The sequence below is a fragment of the Bombina bombina genome, chromosome 5, assembly GCF_027579735.1.
Source record: "Bombina bombina isolate aBomBom1 chromosome 5, aBomBom1.pri, whole genome shotgun sequence".
Taxonomy (NCBI): Eukaryota; Metazoa; Chordata; class Amphibia; order Anura; family Bombinatoridae; genus Bombina; species Bombina bombina.
This window is the reverse complement of record NC_069503.1, coordinates 142,148,231-142,166,701: the sequence shown is the minus strand read 5'-3', so window position 1 is coordinate 142,166,701 and position 18,471 is coordinate 142,148,231.

Here is an 18,471-nt window from a genome sequence, read left to right as displayed (position 1 = left end):
ATTAGTCGCAATTAATATCTGTTATACATGCATTTACACAAATACAGCATGTTTCATATTTCTGTGCATTTCTTCCTGGATATATGAATCTCGTCTGAGTAGATCTGAAACAAAAATAAGTGTCGTTAATTATTTCTTTCCAGGTCCACAAATATCTATTCATATTCTTAAAAACACAGAGGTTGAGAGATTTTATGCTTTCAATATATATATAACAAAAAACAGATGAATACAGCGCTATAAGTATAGATAGTCCCCAATCAAGAAAGGGAAAGTACCAGTAATGTCCTATATTAATAGGTCTCCCTGTGATGTTCCAATGACACCAAATCTTTGATATCTGGATGGAAGAGAGGGTTCTTTTCTTCTACCTGCAGCCAACTCCCAAAAAAACGAAATCCCCCTGTAGACAGGAGAGCTTCTTGGACCAAATCTAAAACAGAAGAGGGAAGGGCGCACAGCAAAAAAAGGCCTCCTGGTGTAGTATGTCAAGATATTTCTTATATATAATGTGATGCAGTGACAAATGAACACTCACATGTTATAACCTCAACTTTATGAGGTATAGATAAGACACAAAACGATTATCCACTTTGGAAAAGGCAATCCAGACCCCTTTCTGCATTCAGCCTCCTGCTCTCTCTTCAGACAGTGTGTACACCCTTCCAGCAGAAAATTAACCACTTCAAAAAGATGTCAGCACAGTTCTTTTTATCTAGAACAAAAGAGGGAGGGGTGCAGCAGAAACAAGGACCTCCTGGTGTAGTATGTCAAAATATATGAGGGTATATTAGAATGCAGTGACAAATGAACACTCCCATGTTTCAACCTCAACTTATGAGGTATAGATAAGACACATATAAAACGATTATCCACTTGGGGAAAAAGCAATCCAACCCCTTTCTGCTTCCAAACTCTTTCCTTTTTCCTCTGGAAATGTATTCACCCCTTCAGCAGAGGATTTAACCCCTTTGAACAGATGTCAGTACAATCCTTCTGAAAATGTGCTAAAACAGTTCTCCACAGGGGGTGGCAGAAACGGTTATATATACCAGTGGGACTTGATGTTTAAAATATACTTTTATTAAATGAATACGCAACTTCATGCATATACTGATGCTTTAAAAGTCCTAATATAACCGTGTTAAAAACCTTGAAGTAAAAAACATAAAGCCTAAAACAGTGCTGCAAATTTTCAAAACCAAAGTCCTTGTTTTTAAAGTTCTTGAATTTGCTGAAACAAGTGTCCCAAAAATTAAAGCAGCTAATGCATAAAAATCATTTGCTTACACCTTTGTATTATAGTTCTTAAGCATATATTTCATTAAAGGGACATGCCACCCACATTTTTTCTTTTATGATTTAGAAAGAGAATGCAATTTTAAACATCTTTCTAATTTACTTATATTATCTAATTAGTTTTATTCTCTTGATATTCTTTGATGAAAAGCATATCTAGATATGCTCACTAGCTGCTGATTGGTTGCTGCACATAGAAGCATCGTGTGATTGGCTCACCATGTGCATTGCTTTTTCTTCAACTAAGGATATTTAAAAAATGAAGCAAAATAAATAATGGAAGTAAATTGTAATGTTGTTTAAATTTCTATTCTCTATCTGAATCATGAAAGAAAGATTTTGGGTTTAATGGCCCTTTAAGTACAAAAAATTGTTGTATGTTTGTGCTTTTGCACTGGTAGCAAACCTGGCAAAGCGTGTATTCGTGCCATAGCACTCTGTTTCAATTGCGGCTGTTGAGGGGGCATGGCCTGACGCATTTTGTGACTCGATTGGTCACTTCATCAGAGGTAGGGTACGCCCCCCCTAAGCCTCCTATTTATGTCACTCAAAAACGTCAGCAGTGATTTAACACCTCCATCTTTGTTTTGGGAGGAGGTGTGATTTCCTTAGCATTTGATGTGTTTGTTTACAGGGCAAAACAGCCTGGTTATAAACAAAAAACACTTTGTCCCCTCACATTCCTATAACTGTGCATATTTGCTAAACCTTCTTTCCTCATACATTTGCAGGAATCTTCATATATTTAGGTTGAAATTATGTATAAGTATATAAATATATAAAAAAAGGTTATACTGAAAATTACAATCGTTTTCATTTTTATCCATACATGTGAGCCCATGTTCTTAAAATCATCTGCCCAGAATATAATGTTCCTAAACCCTATAAAAAAGAAATATATAATTGATCTCCCTGCATGTTTGTTTACATATACTCATGACCAATATATTTATATTTTATCTGTTACTCTTCTTGGTGTTGCTCCCTCAGTAATTTCTACTATGTTTTTAACCATTCCATATGTATTACATATATACTCACTTTTCATTGGTTTTTCTTATACCTATAAAAAAGCTGCCAGGTCTATGTCTTTGTTTAAACCTTGTGGATCCAGGCTCTCCAAAGCGTGGATCCAGAAGGTCTCTCTCTTCCTGAGTTCCAATAATCTGCTCCCACCTCTGGGACCCACCTGTACCTGTTCTATTGCTTTTATGTAGAATTGTGAGGGATCTTTTTTGTGTACATTTGTAAAATGTTTAATTAATGGGGTTTGTAACTTTCCTGCCTCTATATTTTTCATGTGTTCCAGGCATCTCACCTTCAAAATTCTTTTTGTTCTGCCTATGTATTTTAGTGGGGTCTTGCATTTGCACTCCAACATGTATACTACATAGTCTGACTTGCAATTCAACTTTCCTTTTATTATACTTAATTTATCCTCCCCTTCTATACCCGTACTCTTATTGCAATTCTTTGAAGGGTGTGTGTGATTGCAAAATGCACAGTTTTTTCTGAAACATTTGAAAAAACCTTGTATTTGGGGCATTCCCCTGTTGTTCTCTTTTTTTGTTTCTGGCTCTCTGATGATACTAGGAGCTAGAATGTTCTTAATACATCTATTTTTCTTAAAAAATAACCTCCGGATGTCCACCCAGGGTTTCTTTTAATAGGGGGTCTTTCAAAAGTATACTCCAATGCTTTTTGAAAATAGATTTAACCTGTGTATAACCGGTATTGAAGGTGGTGACAAAACTGAGACTTCTTTTATTTTTATTATCATTATTGTCAATCTTGTTATTTTTATCTGTACCCATGTTAATTTGGTCACTATTCATAGAACCTCCTATACCTTTTTTGCCCATTATCAGATTATTCCTGTTTTTATTTCTAGCTTTTTCATAGGCTTTCTCAATATTTTCTGGTCTAAAATGTTTGGCCTCAAATCGTACTTTTAACCTATTAGCTTCCTCTTCAAAATCTTCAAGGCGACTACAATTTCTCCTTATCCTCTGAAATTGCCCAAAGGGCACATTTTCAATCCACCTAGGGTGGTGACCACTTCGGGCATCCAAAAACCCATTGGTGTCTGTTTCTTTCCTATACCCTCTTGTGCCTATCCTGTCCCCTTCATTGAAGAGGATAAGATCCAGGAAACTGATCTCATTTTCATTGGACTCTCCTGTGAATTTCAAATTCATATTATTTGAATTCAATTCTGCCATGAAATTGGACCAACTTGCTGAGTCCCCGTCCCAGATGACCAACACATCATCTATATACCTCTTTCAAAATATAAGATGTTCATTTTTAAAGTTGTCATTTTCATAGATCATCTGCTCCTCTAGACACCCCACATACAAATTTGCAAAATGTGGTGCAAATTTCGTCCCCATGGCGGTGCCCTTCTTTTGTAGATAAAACCTGTCCTGAAACAGAAAGTAATTTTTTCTCAGGACAAAACCTATAGAGTCTGCCAGAAATTCTTGCTGGATGACAGGATTATCCTCATGTTTTTCCAAGAAGTATCTCACAGCCTCTATGCCACCGCCATGGGGAATGGATGTGTAGAGAGCCGATACATCTAATGTTGCCCACCTATAGGTTGATTCCCAATCTATGTATTGTATCATTTGTAACAACTGTGGAGTGTCCCTTAGGTGTGATTTAAGGCTATATACCATTGAACTCAGGAATCTGTCTATATACTCAGACAGTTTTGCTGTCAGAGAATTAATGCCCGATATGATGGGTCTCCCTGGAGGACATTGCTGATTTTTATGGATTTTTGGCAAGTGATAAAATATAGCTATATTTGGCTCATCACTTGCCAAAAACTTCCATTCTTTTTGGTTTAGTACCTTGTTTCTATAACCTTGATCAATATGTGTTTTGTATTCATCAAGGTATTGATGGGTGGGATATATATACACATTCACTTCTATGCAGTATCTTGTATTTATCATTTTTTTTAGCTCCATCTGGAAAACAGGAAAGCATGTTATATATATATGTAATTCAAATATGGGATTATTACAAATTTCATTCAATCTTTTACTTTCCATATATATATTCATGTGTTTATATTTAATAACACATAACTAGACAGTCTCATATCCATTAAAATATATATTTATTTATTTGAAATCTAAATACAGTTGTTTTCACAGTGAGATTTGTAATTATAATGTAAGCCATGTGCTTCCACTGTGTGTTATCCCAACCCAGACTCAGTATCTACATTTTGTATATTTCAATTTCAGTGTTAGCATTGCACAGCAGAGCTCATTTGCACCTGAATGTGAGGCTAAGGTTTTCCCAAGACATGTCACTTTAAACTAGACTAACAGGTTCCTCTGTGAGGAGTAGGGAGTTTATCACACATTTCCAGGTAGAAAAACGTATTGCATCCTGAGATGGCTGTTAAAGTTAAATAAGCCAAATGTTTATTTCCCTCACTGGGGTGTTGAGAATAATTTTGCATACTAAATGGGGGAAGAGCTGAACATGAGTTTGCACTTCCAATTAAGAGCAAATGCTTCCCTTTTGTTTCTTGGGACATCCTGTCTGCAATTTTAGTCTTGAGATATGCTCAGTGGGGGAGAATTAACCATGATTGAAGTCAGTTTGTCTGAAAGAAATTAATCATTTTCTACTGACCAGTCAGATCTGAATAAATATAAATATTTATTAACCTTAAAATATATGATTAAAATATATATTTATTAACCTTACATATACCTTGACATGACTCTGCTGATCTTTGTTATCTGGATCCCAGCTCGTCGCACTACTTGCTTTGGCTCTTGACCTGGCTCGTTATTTTTTAGTAAAGGTATGATTATTTTAGCATTTCACGTCTCTGTCTGATTCCTGGTACCCTTACACTTTGGCAATGAAGGGTTTATTAGCCATTACATATATAACCTTGAGAGGTTTCAAAGAAAAAGAAACTGCTTATATTATATTATTATTGTAGCAATATGAAATAAGAAATATTATACATATCATACATTACTGTCTCTGTGTATGTGTGTAAGGGATTAGAAACTTTTCATGATTCCATGCACAAGTAATAAATCAAATAGTTAACTCTTATTTTGCTAAGTTTACTAAAGGAAATATGATTGACAAAATATTAGGCATGCCTGTTGAACTATAGATGTAATTATTAAAATTGCTGAGAGGGAGGTAGGTACGTTTTGAGTAATATCTTAGAGCAGAGGCGTATTATGGCCTAGGTTAACAAGGCTGTGCCTAGGGCGGCAGATTTGGGGGCAGGGCAGCATTTGATGCACAGCTTTCTGTTTCCTGCCATTTTAGCCCCACACAAAAAACTACACTATTAACCTGTAAACCGCCACACCCCCACATCACAAAATACCGCTCTACACTATTAACCCCAAGACTGCCACAACCCCCACAGCAAAGTACCCTTCTACACTATTAACCCCTACATTACCACAAAACCATCACAAAATACCCAACTACACTATTAACTCCTAAAGCACCACAACCCAACCGCAAAATACCCCTCTACACTATTAACCCCTAAACAGCCACAACCCCCATCACAAAATTCCTGCTAACCTCTAAATCCCCTAACCAGCTAACCCACCTAGCAACCCTAGCTTTACAACCCCTAACTTACCAAAAAAAAAACACTAACATTATTCAGCAATAAAAACTATCATTACTGGGAGGAAAAAAACCTTTCATTAATGGAAAAAAACAACAACAACATTACATGAAAAAAAAGATACCATTACAGAATTTTTTTTACCAAAAAACAAAAACAGTTATGCCTATTCTAAAATTAAAGCCCAGTTAAAAAAAAACCCAAAACAAAAAACCTACACTAACAATAAATTAAACTAAACTATAGATATAGCCCTTAGAATGGCTTTTTGTAGGGCATTACCCTAAATGATTTAGCTCTTTTTTTAAAAAAAAAACAAAAACATTACACTATTTTACAATACAGGTAACCCCCCACCACACAAAAAAGGCTATCTAAAAAAAACTACTCTAAAATTGCCCTGAAAACCCCTATCACTAAATTAACCCTAATCAAAAGTTTAATGCAGCTCTTACATGGCAGCAATGGTCCATTTTCAGCCCGGCAGCGGTCTTCTATCTTAATAATTAATAATTATTAATAATAGTGTAGTGGGGTTACTTTGTGGTGGGGGTTGTGGCGGCTTAGGGGTTAATAGTGTAGAGGGTTAGTTTGTGATGTTGGGGTGTGGCAGTTTAGGGTATAATAGAGTAGTTTAGTGCAAATATTTCCTCCAGCCAAGCTGTCTTTTAACGTGTAATACGAGCAGACATTGCCGCTCAACACCTCCCATGGAAAATATGGGGAGCCTAAACAAATTCACAGTAATTTAAACAGTACACCACTTGTAATATGGATTAGAGCATAAAAAACACAACGATTTTGCGATCACGTTTACGCTCCTCACGCTAACAAAAGCCCTACTGTCATAATCTAGCCCTTAGAATTTTAATTTTTGGATATTATTATTATTATTATCGGTTATTTGTAGAGCGCCAACAGATTCCGCAGCACTATAAACAAAGGCAGAGTACAACAAAACAATTATAGGGATCAAATGGGTAGAGGGCCCTGCCAAGAGTCTCACTGTTGTAGTCAGCTCTTAAGAAGTTGATCTACAAACAGCTGGACTCTTAAGCATACATGCTAAGGGGGTTCAGGGGATAGCAATGGAGGAGAGGAACTGGTATAAAGAAAGGTTAGTGTAGGTTGTATGCATCCCTGAACAGTAGAGTTTTAAGGGAGCGCTTGAAGCTTTCAAAACTAGGTGAGAGTCTTGTGGAGCGAGGCAGAGAGTTTCACAAGATGGGAGCCAGTCTGGAGAAGTCCTGTAAATGGGAGTGTGATGAGGTAACAAGAGAGGAGGAGAGTAGGAAGTCATAAACAGAGCGAAGGGAATGGGAGGAAGAATATCTGGAGACAAGGTCTGAGATATAGGGGGGACCAGTGCAATTGAGGGCTTTGTATGTCAGAGTGATAATTTTGTGTTTAATCCTGGAGGCAAGAGGAAGCCAGTGAAGGGATTGGCAGAGAGATGCAGCAGATGAAGAGCGACGTGTAAGGAAGATGAGCCTGGCAGAGGCATTCATTATGGATTGTAAAGAAGCTAAGCGGCAGCTGGGGAGACCAGAGAGGACAGAGTTGCAATAATCGAGGCAGGAAAGGATGAGAGATTTGATTCAAATTTGGTCCAACAGCATATAAAAAAATGTATGATTTGCACCGACCGGTGGTAAACAATGTTTCAGATGTGCTGATTTTAAACAATTTTTGTATTATACTTTATCATTTTTGTATTTCTTTTAGTCTATATATTACTAGTGTGGTTTACTTACAGCTAAAATTCATTACTGTGAGTGAAGTGCACAACTCACTTTCCTTGAAACGTTATGATTAAGCTCAGTTATATTTTTTATGGCTGGCCTATACCTTCTTTCCGAGGTTTTCAAAATGCAGCCTCCCCAAAAAGTCCTGAGTTGAACACAGTTGGTGACTTCAGCTGCAAGAATACGTTTCTCTCAATTGGCTCAGCGGCTAGGAAAGCTATAAGAAAAGCTTATTAGAGCATTGCCGCTTTACAGTATCTCCCATAAAGCATATATATTATACAGCTTTATAATATCTTAGTTTGAACTGTTATATATTGCTAGTGTTGCTTAAACTTGTAAAACAATAAGGAAGTCCATCCTCTGTATTCCCCCAATCAGGAATATCATCAAAGTAATGTTTACAAAGAATAATTTACTTATCTGTGGACATTGTAATTTAAATTCTTCCATATAATGATTAGCAAAGGAATGTTTTTAATTTGACTCCATTGCTGTGGCTAACATTATAAATCTGGCATGCCCTAATTTTCTGTGCCCACAGGAAAAAGCAGACCTAAGAAGATAACATATTATAATTGCGTTTTTCTAGCCATAACTTTGTATTTGACCCTTAAAGGGATACTGAACCCAATTTTTTTCTTTAAGGATTCAGATAGAGCATACATTCTAAATTACTCCTATTATCAATTTTTCTTACGAGACGGCCCATCTTTAGTTCAGCACCTGGGTAGCATTTGCTGATTGGTGGCTAAATAACAAAAACCTCTAAATTTTTCAAACATACATAATAAATGGAATACTTGAAATATTTATTTTAAAAACATGTAGTTTTTGTACATGAAAAAAATATTAATTTAAGGATGTTAAATTGCTAAATGGCTGATACATATATCTTTCTCTTTTCCTTCAAATGCAGTCACTTTTTACATGTCATATTAATATAATAGGATTTATGGTTTTTACAACATCCTGCAAGTAATCTAAAGTAAATGTTTAAAGGTTCTACTTGCTATTTATTGTTGGGTCAAATGTGTTAGATTTTAAACTCTCCTTAGTGTCAGAATAATTATTCAAAGTCCTTTGGAATTTTTATATTTCAAGATGAAGAGCAAATTGAATGGAAAAAAAAATGTTTTTAAATATCTCTTTATATGTTATTGTCCTGTAAATAAGATGCAATGATTATATGTCTGAGCAGTATTTCCTTTAAGGCCAGATTTTTGTTAGCTTTCCACAAAGAATACCTTGAGAACAAAGCAAATTTGATGATAAAAGTAAATTGGAAAGTTGTTAAAATGTGTATGCCCTATCTGAATCTTGAAAATTTAATTTTGACTAGACTGTCCCTTTAAAGACCCAAGGTATACAGTTTTATCTTTTACAATCTTTTTATTTTCACAATTACAAACGAAGAGTAGAAGTTGAAATAAGACAACTATTAATTGACATCACTTCTTGAGGGTGGTACCAAGGTGAGTATTTGGTAAGGGGGCAAGTAAGTAATATCATTAGGAATACTCTGGTTCACTATACTCCAAATAGAGGCTCAATATTATAATCCTGAAATGTAAATTTTCAAAACTATTAAGAAAAAATATAAAGTATATTAAGAAAAGTGCAGGGTAACATTTTTTATGTGAATGAAATTACTCTGCACAGGATAGAAATACAATAAATATTTGCATTGAGTTGAACTGATTAAGGCTAGATTACAAGTTTATCGCTATTTATCGCTTCCGCTCACTCGCTAACTCCACTAGAAGTATGCTTTTTGCGCGTGTTGGGTATCACTCGTATTACAAGTTGAAAGTAAAATGTTTTTGATTGCATGCTAACTTAATGCATGCAAAAACTCAAAGTTAGAATATCGTAAACGTGTTAACATATTCCCCCCATAGACTTCGATGGAGCAAGAAAAACACCAAACCCTATCACATTTTCTCAAGTGCACTAACCCAATATGAATATATTAATATTTCACATTCCAATGTTCTTCACATAGAAGAATATGTTGTACATATTCATGCATATATATATTTCGATATATGTCTGATGTTTAAAATATATACCTTTACTATATACTTATATGATTATATGTAGGTATATATATATATATATATATACAGTATATATATATATATATATATATATTTAAAAATACATAGAACATACTCTGCTATGTGAAGAGCATTAGAATGTGAAATATTAATATTTACAGTGCATATCCGGTAAACACTTTCCTAAATATGAATATTGCATAAATATGCTTTAACATGTTTTCATATTCTTGACTGCAAAGGGCTTTAATGCAATTTTATATATATCTGTATATGTATACATATGTATTTATCTGTTTATATGTGTATATATATCTGTAAATATATATATATATATATATATATATATATATATATATATACAATTACAGTATAAATATATATATATATTTATATATATATCTACATAGACATATTTAGACATGTATATGTATGTATCTCTATGTTAAAGCCTTTCGCGTGCCTTTTTTCTAACACGTGAGATCTCATATCTTTGAGCCCTCGTAACTTTTTTTTTTGCAATATTTTTTTTGCAATAATTTTTTATTAGATATTGTTATTATGAGCGTAACTGTACTTTGTAATCTATTTTTGATGTGTTTTGTTACACTTTTTTGTTTTGAAAACAGTTACCCAGAGCTCTGAGGTAATTATTCTAGCATAAATCGCATTCACATTTACTTTCAACTTGTAATACAAGCAGTCCTTCTGGTGCAGAATACAAGCGGTCCTTCAGGTGCCGGCAAACAGCCTTGATAAACCCGATATGGCTTGGAGGTAACTGTTAGCACGCCACTCGTAATTTAGCCCAAAATAAATCAGTGCCAGTGAACAAGTCATGTAAACCATCTATTTGATATTTTACAAAAACAACAGTGTTTTATCCTTTATTGCATATAATATAGGCTATAAGGAGGTTAAAATACTTTAAGGGATATGAAACTCAAAATTTTAAACAACTTTCCAATTTACTTTTAGGTATCCATTTTTGGAGACACTGGGAGATAGCTGAAAGCCAATGACAAGATACATATATAGTATATACAGTATAGGCATCCACAAATCAGCAGCTACAAAGAGAGCAAAACAAATTAAATAACAGAAATAAACTGGAAATGTATTTAAAATTGAAAGCTCGATCTGCATCATAAAAGAAAATGTTTGAGTTTCATGTCCCTTTAAACTTATTGCAATGATTTAACACCTTCATTGCCCATAACAAACACACATGTACCAATCATTTAAACCCTGATTGTCAGAACACATAATGGCAATCAAAGGGTTACATTACTGTTACATAACACTCTTGTATGAGTGATTTTAGCCCTTGATTTCTGCAGCCCACATAGCAGCCCTTTACTTCTTGTTTAGAGGCAGGGTCACTGTGTGGGAGTGAAATTATTTATGTGTGTGTATACATGTGCAACAGTGTTTCGAGGAACACACACTCCCCTTCTTCTAAACGTCAAATAAAATTAACACATTGTTAGTGAAGATCCTGGGGATGTTGCCGTTTGTTTTGAATATTTGATTTCGAGTTCAACAATCGGCAAATTTATTATTTGGACTGTTTACACACACACACACACATATATATATATATATATATATATATATATATGTGTGTGTGTGCGTGTGTGTGTGAAAGCCTGTGTGTAATATTGTATGCGTGTGAGAGAGTGTGTGTGCATTAGTTTGAGTTAGAGGATATGCATGAGAGTGTGTATGGTTATGTTATATGAGAGAAAGTGTGTGTGTTTGAGTGAGAGAGATAGAGTATATGTATGTGAGAGTGTTTAATGTGTATTTATTTATGTGTTTATGTGTGTGCGTTTGTGTGAGAGAGAAAGAGTATGTTTATGTGAATGTGTATGTGTAAGTGTTTAATATGTGTTTATGTATGTTTTTGTATGTGTGTGCGTTTGTGTGAGAGAGAAAGAGTATGTGTATGTGAATGTGTATGTGTATGTGTAAGTGTTTAATGTGTGTTTATTTATTTATGTGTGTGTGTGTTTGTGTGTGAGAGAAAAGGTATGTGTATGTGAATGTGTATGTGTAAGTGTTAAATGTGTGTTTATTTATGTGTTTGTATGTGTGTGTGTTTGTGTGAGAGAGAAAGAGTATGTGTATGTGTAAGTGTTTTTAAGTTGTGTTTATTTATATGTTTGTGTGAGAGAGAAAGAGTATGTGTATGTGAATGTTTATGTGTGAGTAAGTGTTTAATGTGTGTTTATTTATGTGTTTGTTTGTGTGTGTGTGTGTGTGTGTGTTTGTGTGAGAGAGAAAGAGTATGTGTATGTGAATGTGTATGTGTAAGTGTTTAATGTGTGTTTATGTGTGTGTGTGTGTTTGTGTGTGAGAGAAAGAGTATGTGTATGTGAATGTGTACGTGTAAGTGTTTAATGTGTGTTTATGTGTGTGTGTGTGTGTGTGTGTGTGTTTGTGTGTGAGAGAAAAAGTATGTGTATGTGAATGTGTATATGTAAGTGTTTAATGTGTGTTTATGTGTGTGTTTTTGTGTGAGAGAGAAAGAGTATGTGTATGTGAATGTGTAAGTGTAAGTGTTCAAGGTGTGTTTATATATATATATGTGTGTGTGTTTGGGTGTGGGTGTCTGTGTGTTTATATATGTGTGTGTGTATGTGTGTGTGTGTGTGTGTTTGGGTGTGTGGGTGTGTATGCACAGGAGCTTTTTTAAGTGTTCAAATGTACTTTTATTATGAAAAGCTTCATACCCTAAATTGCAAAGACCTTCTAAGCAATAAATTATGGTTTTGGCCTTGCAACTTAATCATTCCAAAATCTGCTTAGTCGTTCTTGCAGAAAAAAATGTATTTCCTTGACATTCCTTATTGTATTGTTACACGAACAAGTCTTTATGTTACTCAAGGTTGATGCTTTTTCCATGTAAAATGGCTCTTGACTAATTTATGTCTTAGAGTAGGAGCTGTTTTGCACAAAATTCAAATAATTTAAGTTCTGCAAACCAAAACTATTAAAGGGACAGTTAAATCCAAAAAAACTTTCAAATGTTTCAAATAGGGCATGTAATTTTAAACAACTTTCCAATATACTTTTATCACCAATTTTCTTTGTTCTCTTGGTATTCTTAGTTGAAAGCTAAGCCTAGGAGGTTCATATGCTAATTTCTTAGACCTTGAAGGCCACCTCTAATCTAAATGCATTTTGATAGTTTTTCACCACTAGAGGGCTTTAGTTCACAAGTTTTATATAGATAACATTGAGCTCATGCACGTGAATTTACCATGGAGACAGCTCTGATTGGCTAAAATGCAAGTCTGTCAAAAGAACTGAAATAAGTGGGCAGTCTGCTGAGGCTTAGATACAAGGTAATTACAGAGGTAAAACTTGTATAATTATAACTGTGTTGGTTATGCAAAACTGGGGAATTGGTAATAAAGGGATTATCTATCTTTTAAAACAACAAAAATTATGGTGTTGACTGTCCCTTTAAATACAATAACAAACCTAACTTGATTATTAATTTTTATTTTTATGTTTGGGAACTAAATCTCTATCAAAAGCTTGACATATAACTCTGTTAGCCTTAGATCTTCAATCTCATTCACAAATATCAATCTTATCTAGAATCACCTATATTTTAGTAACCTGTAGGCATGATATGTATAAGAAGCAACTGCTTAAAATGGCATGATTGTTCAGTCTGGTTTGTGATATTGGAAGGTAATTCTTTGAGAGACAGAGGATTTGTTATTTCAGTTAATCAATTTTATACATTAGCCTACAAGGGCTTTGTTGTTTTAGAAATGTGCTAGTATAGTTAATGATCAATCTTTATTAAAACAGCCATTCTTAAAATTACAGGGAATCCATTAGGGACCAGAAGATATGCTTCTCTTGACACAAGCCAGGCAGCTACATTCAGAGATTTGATAGATATTAATCTCAAGCAAAAAGACAATTATTTAAAAAATATATAAATTAATTTTAAAATCAGTAGAACTAGTATTCTTGTCAACACAAGTCAGACATACCACACATTATTTATTTTTATAGTATTTAATAATTTTCTTCATACTCTTATAATGAAATGCTCAGAGACATTAAACACTAAATAGATGCTAGATAGAATGTTGCATTCAAAGAAAAGATCAGTCTGAGAAAAACATGTAGATGTATTTTTTAAAGTTTCATTAGTTGTTTAAATATTGACAAAATAAGTGTAAAGTGTTAGGCCTAGATTTGGAGTTCGGCGTTAGCCGTGAAAACCAGCGTTAGAGGCTCCTAACGCGGGTTTCTTACGTACTCCGGTATTTAGAGTTCAGTTACCGACACTCAAAAAAAACCTAACGCTCACATTTCTACCGACACCTCAGACCCAGTAGTAAACATATACCGACAAAAAAAACATCCACGAATCAAATAAAAAATATTACACAAACTACACTTACAGTCATACAAACACTACACTATGTTTATTTTTCATATTTAATAATTTTTCAGCAAAATACAAAGGATTAAAGTTGAGAGATCTCGGGTGTTTGAAAAAAAACAACACAAATCCATTTTCCCATTGACTTACATTGACACACGGGAAAAGACCCTCAAATACCTACATCTAACTAATAACATTATCACAAACATACACTCATCGATGCATACAAACAATATACACCACATGACATACACAAAATATTTATTTATTACAAAAAGAACACGATTTAGTTACTTTTTCACACAAGCTCATGACGTCACTCACTTTACAAGGAAAACCAGTCTTAGAAAAAAAAATGAACAAATTTTAGAGCCTCCATTGACTTCTATTGGGAAGACGTGCTCGTGCAGGCAAAACCCTCATTTCCCTAACGCACGCAAATAGCGTAGACAGAAAAACTCCAAATACCAGCGCTAGAAAAGACATGATTTCATGCGTTAGACCCAGCTATGATAAATAGATCAGGAAATGACTATTTCCCTATGGTGGATTTATGGATTTTACTGTTTGAATATTCACAACACCATTACATTCTTTCAGAATTTTATATTACATCAACTACAATTCAACATCACTAGTAACAACATTTTAGTTTTAAAAATATTACATTTAAACGGACACAAAAATAATGTCAACTTTTCAGGATTCACAAACACTACACAATGGGAAACAATTCTCATTTACCTTTATTATTGCATTTCAGTTATTCAACTCATATGCTTGCAGCAACAGCATATCTACATAGGCTTAACACATGATCACTCATGGATGCACATACATTACTTTTAACATTCACTCATACATGCATTCAAATGATGGGGGAAACACATTACATTCTCTAGAGGAATCACAAAACACAACATATGTATTTTACTGTACTTTTAACATCATGATTCCATCACCAGAAACCATTAGGAATTACGTACAACAAGAACATCAGTACACCAGATTACAGATGTCACTTTATGGGAAGGAACAACAATGCCAGAACGCTATATAGAAGTCAGCATATGTGGGACACAATCACAATATATACGTACATGTACATAACACGCATCACCCATCAAGCAACCACAAAGCACACATTTAGATTTTATTCAGCACACAATAACAATGTAGTCAAATACAACAACACAATGAGGATTTATGAACTACATAGGCAGGGTAATAATATCATGACGTCATTAGAAGATTCAACCATACACATCACAGATTCACCACTGTACCGCCCCTTTCGGAACTTTAACACTCAATACTACAATACAACATATACGTAAACAACAGTTTGGAACAGCATTATTAAGGCAATTTCAATGGGACAATTAATAAATATTGTCAGATCGCAAATCACTTATATATATATAATACTACAGATGACAGCCGGAAGTTCTTCAGTATTAGTGCCATTTGAATGGGACGCATACAATATTGACAGCTCGGCAATCACTTATATATACAATACTACAGATGGCAGACGGGAAGTTCGGAATTATTATTGCGATTTTAAAGGGACGCATACAATATTTACAGCTCGGCAATCACTTATATATACAATACTACAGATGACAGCCGGAAGTTATTCAGCATTAGTGCGATTTGAAAGGGACGCATACAATATTGACATCTCGGCAATCACTTATATATACACAATACTACAGATGACAGCCGGAAGTTATTCAGTATTAGTGCGATTTGAAAGGGACGCATACAATATTTACAGCTCGGCAATCACTTATATATACAATACTACAGATGGCAGCCGGAAGTTATTCAGTATTAATGCGATTTTAAAGGGACGCATACAATATTGACAGCTCGGCAATCACTTATATATACAATACTACAGATGGCAGCCGGAAGTTATTCAGTATTAATGCGATTTGAAAGGGACGCATACAATATTGACAGCTCGGCAATCACTTATATATACAATATTACAGATGGCAGCTGTTACTTTATCGTTTACAAACAATATTGCAGCAACATTGATCAATCAAATTCGATGCACATTATACACAACTATGCACTTTCATTCATGTTAGCCTGGACGTGTGCTTGTTACTATAAGATCGCGTTTAAGAAATATTGATTACGCATATGAACAAACATTACAAACATGCACTGTATGTGTGATATTTGACACTTTCACATTGAGAATCATTGTTTGAAACTAACATTTCAGCAAACAACAAATAAACGCCCACTGTGAAAGCATTCGCGCCGCTCACATACAAACAAGTGAATACAATTAGCAATCATTACAAACTCACTACCATTGGACTAATTGTACTATAAATCCCCCAAACAACATGGCCAATGCATCACTTGTGATCCACATCAGATCAAGTGCTTACCTTGTTACGCTGTTTTGAAAGATGGATGGTCATGGTAGACGCTGCTGGTGCTGCTATTGGCGAACTAGCTGTTGGTCGAATCAGGCAGCCTCGGCGGCTCAGACTGAGACGAAGGGGTCATCTGGTTCGAGGTCCTCATGTCTACAGGGTGAGACCCACCTTGGAAAACATGAGTGACTTTGAGGTTTTTGATAAGTATCGGCTCGATCGCGGACAGCTCATTGGCCTTTACGATCTTCTTAAACCTCATTTGGAGCCACGTATAAGAATAAGGACTGCTGTTCCCGCCATGAGTAGGATGCTAAGCTGTCTATACATCCTGGCCTCCGGGAGTTTTCAATCCGGACAACTGTACATGCATGGCCTGGCTCAAGGTACATTCTCTGTGGTGTTTGATAACTTTCTGGACGCCATGGTACGTATCAGTAAGCAATACATAGGATTCCCACAGAATGATGGTGATTGGAGGCGCCTGAAGCGGGAATTCTTTGATATTGCTCAAATGCCCAATGTCTTGGGAGCCATAGATTGTACCCACATTGCGCTGCGTGCTCCAATTGATGACTCGCCCTTCAGAAATCGCAAACATTTTCATAGCCTTAACGTGCAGTATGTTTGTGACGCACAGATGAGGATTATGCATGTGTGTGCGAATTTTGGAGGGGCTTGTCATGATGCCCGCATCCTCTCTCTGTCGTCCCTGTGGAGACAGTTTGAGGAAAGACAAATGCCCCCTGGTTATCTCGTTGGTGAGTATTTGTGCACAACATGGTTAATTATTGTGACAATTGCCACTGTAGTTTTAAAATGTTAGCGTAATGTTCAGCTATAGGATGCAATTTAACCATATATTTTCCCCCCGCTAATGTCTACTTTTAGTTCAATGCAGATATGTAGCATGTCTTACCTTAAATGCTCAGATAGAGAATGTAATGTAACCATGTAGTTATCATTTTACACAAGGCTTGATTTAGGAGAAATACGCATATGTAGCATGTCTTAGCTGAAATGGGAAGATATTAGCTAATGCAATTTAACCATGTCATTGTCTATTTCCGCAAATGTCTTTTAGTTCAATGCAGATATGTAGCATGTCTTACCTTAAATGCTCAGAGAATGTAATGTAACCATGTAGTTATCATTTTACACAAGGCTTGATTTAGGAGAATTACGCATATGTAGCATGTCTTAGCTGAAATGGGAAGATATTAGCTAATGCAATTTAACCATGTCATTGTCTCTTTCCGCAAATGTCTTTTAGTTCAATGCAGATATGTAGCATGTCTTACCTTAAATGCTCAGATAGAGAATGTAATGTAACCATGTAGTTAGCATTTTACACAAGGCTTGATTTAGGAGAAATACGCATATGTAGCATGTCTTAGCTGAAATGGGAAGATATTAGCTAATGCAATTTAACCATGTCATTGTCTCTTTCCGCAAATGTCTTTTAGTTCAATGCAGATATGTAGCATGTCTTACCTTAAATGCTCAGATAGAGAATGTAATGTAACCATGTAGTTAGCATTTTACACAAGGCTTGATTTAGGAGAAATACGCATATGTAGCATGTCTTAGCTGAAATGGGAAGATAGAGAATAATATTGAACTAGATATTTTTAAGTTAAAATAAACATTTGTTAATGGATTATCGTGTACCAAAATTTTTATTGTACTACAAATACTATTTTGAGGATTTGGTTGGAATTATGTTCTGTTCATAATTTATAGGTGATTCTGGGTACATGAGCCGGCCTTGGCTCATTACCCCCTTGCGTAGCCCGACTGATGTGTCTGAGGAGCGCTACAATAGGGCTCATAAAATAACCAGGGCGGTGGTTGAACGGATGTTCGGGCTCCTGAAGATGAGGTTCAGGTACCTGGACAGGTCGGGAGGAGC